Consider the following 6000-nt stretch of genomic DNA (forward strand, 5'->3'; position numbering starts at 1 on the left):
AAAAAGATAAAGGAAATTACCTGAAAATTATCCCAAAAAAGCAAAGAAGTAATGTTTATTTTGTTTCTTTTTTAAGGGAAATGACCTGAAAAAAATGCTTAATAATGCTTAATAATAATTCTCTAACATTATTTCAAATTTGTAATTATGATAATTTTAACTATAGCTTCCTAGAGACTTTCCCCCAACATTTTAAAAGTAATTTTTTGCATTTTCGGGGGATGGATCCAAGAGGGTTAAACAAGGGTAGACAACAACAAAGGAACTTGCACTGTTGTTTTTTCTTCTTTTACATTTTACTCACAACTCAAAGCAGCACTAAAACTCCATATAATATTATTATGTATTGTGTTTGCTTTTCTGCATCCAGAAGAAACTAAAATGTGTATGTGTCGAGCAGCAGGCCTTTTAACAGAACATTAATGGTACTAGACTGGAGAGTATGGATTAGTTCCTTCTGTTTCATGTATCAGTTACATAGCTCATATTGCCACCCTCTGTGAGTGTTTGACTGACAATATGAAGCAAACAGCCTATCTCTATCCCCCATCATTAATTAAACAGTACCCATGACTGAGTGCTCTTCCTAGTGCACAATTGATCCTTTCCAATGCTTGTGGCTCTTATCAGCTCTTAGATGCCATCGTTTGAAGAGCAGTATCTTAAGGAGCCTTTTTGCAGCTTGGCATTGATATCGTTTGGAGAGCTTTGCTTATACTACACACAGTGAAATATATTTTTCAGAGGACAGGAATGTTATTTTTCATGTCTGTTACTTTGAGCCTAGTAGTTGCGGGCCCTGCCTGGCAGTGCTGAATAATGTTTTAAGATTCAAAGGATATGGTGTATTCAATTTGTCCTGTGCTTTAAAACTGCATGGTAGGAAACTGTTAGGTGTTATTTATTTATTTATTTATTTTTGACATTGTAAAGATAAACTATAAAATTATCTATAATGCAGTGGCATCTATCCAGCAGAGAAGTTCCCCTCTTACTGTGCATTTGCAAAATAACATAAAGAAAAGCAAAAATAACAAGCAATCAAAATACTGAAGAATAAACCTCAATCATGAGCTTGATACACCTTGTATATATTTAGTCTACAGTAATGATTTTTTTTTTTTTTAGGATGGATTACATTTGTGCAAAGCATAACTGTACAATGTGGGGGAAAAAACAGTCTTTGCACATTCAGGAACCAGATTCAGTGGACGGATTTCTTTCTAAGTTTTCTGCGACTGATTCATCGTGCTCGTCCACCTACCTAAGGTGCAGAAAAAAGATAAGGAAGGTGTAATTAAACTGAAGATAAAACCAGAAACATGCCCTCCTAAAGCCTCATGTTAAAAGCACCACTAATCACATGAATTTGTTAAGTGGGTAACAGGAACAAGACGGCAAGCCTGCTCACACTTCAAAGTCCACTGCCTGTGAAAACACACCATCTCAGACATTAATACTTAAGGACACGATTATCAGGAACAAAAGCAAAGGAGTTTTCATGGGGAACTAAATCCGAATGGTCTGTAGATGAAGAAGAAAAAAGGTTTTAATATTTTAGAAGCACTCCCATCCTTAAACATTTTTAAAAAATGCCTTGAAGGAAAATCGAAACATGTTGCAGCTTAAATAGTCTTTGACCTAGTGAGTATGGATGTTACTGGTATGGCTCATGTGTCCCTCTTCTTTCACTTTTTTATCGTGTTGTTTTAATGTATTGTTTGTGTTTTACTACTGACATAATTTTTTTTTTTTTTTTAGAGTGAAACTGATTGTACTGATTGTGCCACTGTTGTGACTAGGACTTTTGTATCTCAATGGGACCCTGGCTGAATAGAGGATAAAAAAAAATAAATAATAATAATAATTAAAAAAAAAAAAAAATGATATAAGTTATTGGAATGAATGAAGCACATAACAAATATGTTTTTTAAAAGTAATGTATTAATGTTTTAAAACATGTCCCTTGTGGGTGGATATTGGGTCAATCTTTCCACAACAATACATTACAGTAAAATAAATTTGCATTATATAATTAAATTCAAATTTAAGAAATATAATATCAACTGTACTGTACACACTTTTAACTGGTTATACATAGTGAGTGTGTATGTGCATGTGTTTGTATGTGTGTTAACAAAAAAATCTTCATGTCTGACTCCTCAAAATAATATTTTCTGCCTCTCTCAGAGTTGTATTTGGGAAATGGATGGAAAGGAGAAGAAGCAAGTCTCACAGTCCCCAACAAAGGACATGGTTTAATGTGTCCATTTTGACAGGCTTAAAATTAATTTATACTTCTAAAAACTCAATATAATATTGTTCAAGACTCTCATAAATGAAACACAATCTCATTCTAAGGAACAAAATTAATATATCCTGATGAATTTGATGACTGCCATAAAACATGTTAACTGCAGCCCACATGTTCTATTGGTTACATCCTCACGTGTGTCACAGGACCTGAAAGCCCTGGATGTCCTTTTCACAGGACATCAGGACTCAGATCGACTGCATGTATGGTGTTTGAATTAAAGGTCTTGGTGTCATGTCCCTCACAGAGGACAAATATGAATTACTGGGTCTCAGGAGGATTTGTCAGTCACACAAGGGTAGTATTTATTTGAGTAAAGGACACTTATAGCCAAACTTTACAACACTCCCATGCGAATTTCACACAGGTTTATCCCTTCATCTGACGGCTTCACTTCTTTCCTTAAACAATTGTGGACAGTCAGACTTGTAAACAACAAATATATGATTTTCATATAAAACATAACAACACCTGATGGCGATTATAAAAAAGAAAGCTTCAGCTCTCAGTGTATTAATTTACTGGCGTCATGCTCAATAAAAGTGTCCTCGGAGATGCAGAAAATGACAACATGCTGGTGGTAAGAACACAACAGTCGCATATAATTAGAGAGGTGGAGTTTTGCAGCAAGAAAAGGATTAGAAATTGCGGCCTGACAACATATGACAAGTGTTGACATGAATTGTGTGGCAGGATGCTGGACTTTCTAAACGGTTAGACAAACTTTATATGACACTGGTGGGTAAAATCTGTGAGCTGCTGGCAGAGCAGAGGAAACTATTAAAAACAAATCTCCTTCCTGTCTTTAGCCATTATTGAAATTTTATGTGGACACACTAGAAAAAGGCCAGATTTGTGAAGCTGGATTTATACTTTTTTTGAATATTTTATTGCAATGTTTCTTTCAACATCTTAAAGACATTTTGTACAAATCATAACTAAAAGTCCATTGCATATTTTTATGCTCTTTAGGTAAATTAACCCTAAAAAAAATGTGACATCACTTGTCTAGTGCTGTTTTCAGTGGCCTATTATAAGTATTTAAACCTTTGAACTCTGAGCAAATGAGTGCAATTTATTTCCAAAATATGGGGGAAAAAGGGCAATGAGGTACTTAGAAAGAAATGTTTCACAAATTGCAAGTAATTTGCAGATTAAGAAAATTAGTTTTTTAAATGTCTGGGGAAAAAGGGAAAGCTAGGAAACACTATATTTCTAATTATCATAATTAAATATTTAAAATTAGGTTATGGAATTACTGCATTGTTAAATCCTTGTTAAACCCTCACCCTTTCCTTGTTGTTGTTGTTGCCCCCCCCCCCGAAAAAACCCCTTCTTATTCATTTTTCATTATTTTATTTATGTATTTATTGTATTTATTTGTATTTTTCACATAATTTTCTTGTACTTTTTATTGCTTTCTTGGGAATTTTGGGGCCCTTACGTATTTTGATACCCATTGCTTTGTTTCCATGTTTTGAAAGAAATTAAGCAAGTTTACTCAAGTTTTAAATGGTTAAAGTTTCATACACAGAGACAAGCAGCCATACACAAATACATGACTAAAGAAGGGATAAGTGTAAAAATTCTTATCACCCTCATCTTTATTATTAATAACAACAAAACAACTACAATAAAAAAGAAATTTAAATACAGTGGATGAGTGGGGGCGGGATTATTTTCATTTTGTGAACTCTGCTCTGGGGGTATAATTTGTTTCGTAAGTAAGTGTCTAATTGATTAAGTTAATTTTTCCATTTTAAATGTATGTTTTATTGTTGGTGTTGTTGGCCGTATAACTTTGAGCAGATGTCTCAAAAGCAGAAAGATTAAATTTGATCTTCGTTATTATTAAGATGGTTTACTTTATGATTAAGTAAATTCTAGCTACCTGTGCTGACAGCAGCCTGTCCTGTGAGTTACCACGTCTTGTAGGACTCAACAGCATGGCCTGAACACCTGTCTGATCAGTCATATCACTTGGCAGAACCTGTTCTTTACATAATCTCCCTTCGCTCAAGTCTGTCTCTTTCTCTGTCAGTGTGGGAATGAACACTTTCACACTTCTAACGACGCAAGTATCTGACATCTGCGGTTTGCAAGGTGGTGTGTGATGTTGCAGCTGACTGAATCCTAATTTCCCAAGGAAAGGCTAAGGAGATGGCAATCCTCAGCATTTGAGCAAACACAGCACTATCCACGAAACAAAACGTCTTAATTTATCTTCATTACACACCCTGAGAGCTGTGTTGTGCTACACTGCTCTCCACTTTACCACTGCACACACTGCTGCACCAACTTTTCTTTCAAACTCTGAAGAAAGCATATATTTTTTGGTGAAATCGAATGAAATATTCTACATTCTACTGTTTATATATTCTACATTTCTGGTAAATTAATATATGGATGATGTTTCTAAAAAATGCTAGGGTGTAAATCTTGCAACTGTCTGGCTTTTTTGTCATATAAATGTCCAGAAAGCATAAAGGTATAATAGTACAGATGGGGAGTTACATTAACATGCTTAACAAATTTAAGCAATTTATATTTATTGCTCAGCAGATGCTGACTAGATGGAGGTGGTAAATTATAATTTGGTTGCTAGACTGATTCTTTTCATTATTGGTAACACCAACATCTGCTGGGTAGATTGCTTATGTATGCAAGTGGCTGCATGGAGTCTCACTCAGGGATGAAAGATTTAAAGTCTATTTAAAGCAAGTGTAAAAAAAAACAACAACAGAAATCAGAGCACAGTGTGGATTAATTAAAAATCAAAAACCTGTCAGGGAGCTGAAGGCACATTTTTAGTTACTTAAAAAGTAAAGGATGCTGTGTTTTCATCAGAAAACACTTTAGGATGTTGTTGGGCGGGGGGGTCACTTATAAAACATATCCCACCACCATAATATATATACTATTACTAAATACATGCACTTTAGATAACTTTTGAAAATCATCATGCTAAACTCATTTGTCAGGGTCTTGTATTTTCCTGCCAATAACACACGACAAACCACAAAAAACAAACCACATAGGCTACCTATCAGCTGTATGCTTAGCTGGAGACATGACCACTTAAAAGGTGAGTGGGTACTTCATTCTAATTCTAATATGATGCATGCTGCTAGTATACAGTATTTGAAAAATAAATAAATAAATTAGCAAAGACAAATGAAGTAATCCATTCAAGTAATCTATTTTTAAAGACAGTAACAGAATACCACCAATTTAAACTGTAACTGTAATGGAATTACTTACATTTTGTTTTTTAAATATGTAACTTGGTTACTTGGATTCTATTACTTACCAATCCTGCTCTTCAATAGAGTACAAGTATGTCTTGAAAGCCAGTGTTGCTCCAATGGCAGGGAGCATGAATATATTTTGTGACAACATTTAGATCACAGTACATAATATAACCAGTACATAATGTCATATTTGGCCTCAGGCTTGACATCAAGGTCAAAATAATCTCAACTCAAGGTCCAATTACTAGCTTTTTTTCTGAGCATTTAACAGTATCTCATAGTCTTTGTGATAAAATGTGAAATGGCAAGGACCTTAATGAACAAAGAAAGCCTTCTGTGGACACCAGAGCTAAACTGCTCTCAGCACTAATAGTAGACAGGTAAAAGGTCATCCACCAGGATTCAGTGGATGGCCGAAGAGAGATCGAGGAGGAT

This window comes from Plectropomus leopardus, chromosome 5 (genome assembly GCF_008729295.1).
Source record: "Plectropomus leopardus isolate mb chromosome 5, YSFRI_Pleo_2.0, whole genome shotgun sequence".
In the NCBI taxonomy this organism is placed as follows: domain Eukaryota; kingdom Metazoa; phylum Chordata; class Actinopteri; order Perciformes; family Serranidae; genus Plectropomus; species Plectropomus leopardus.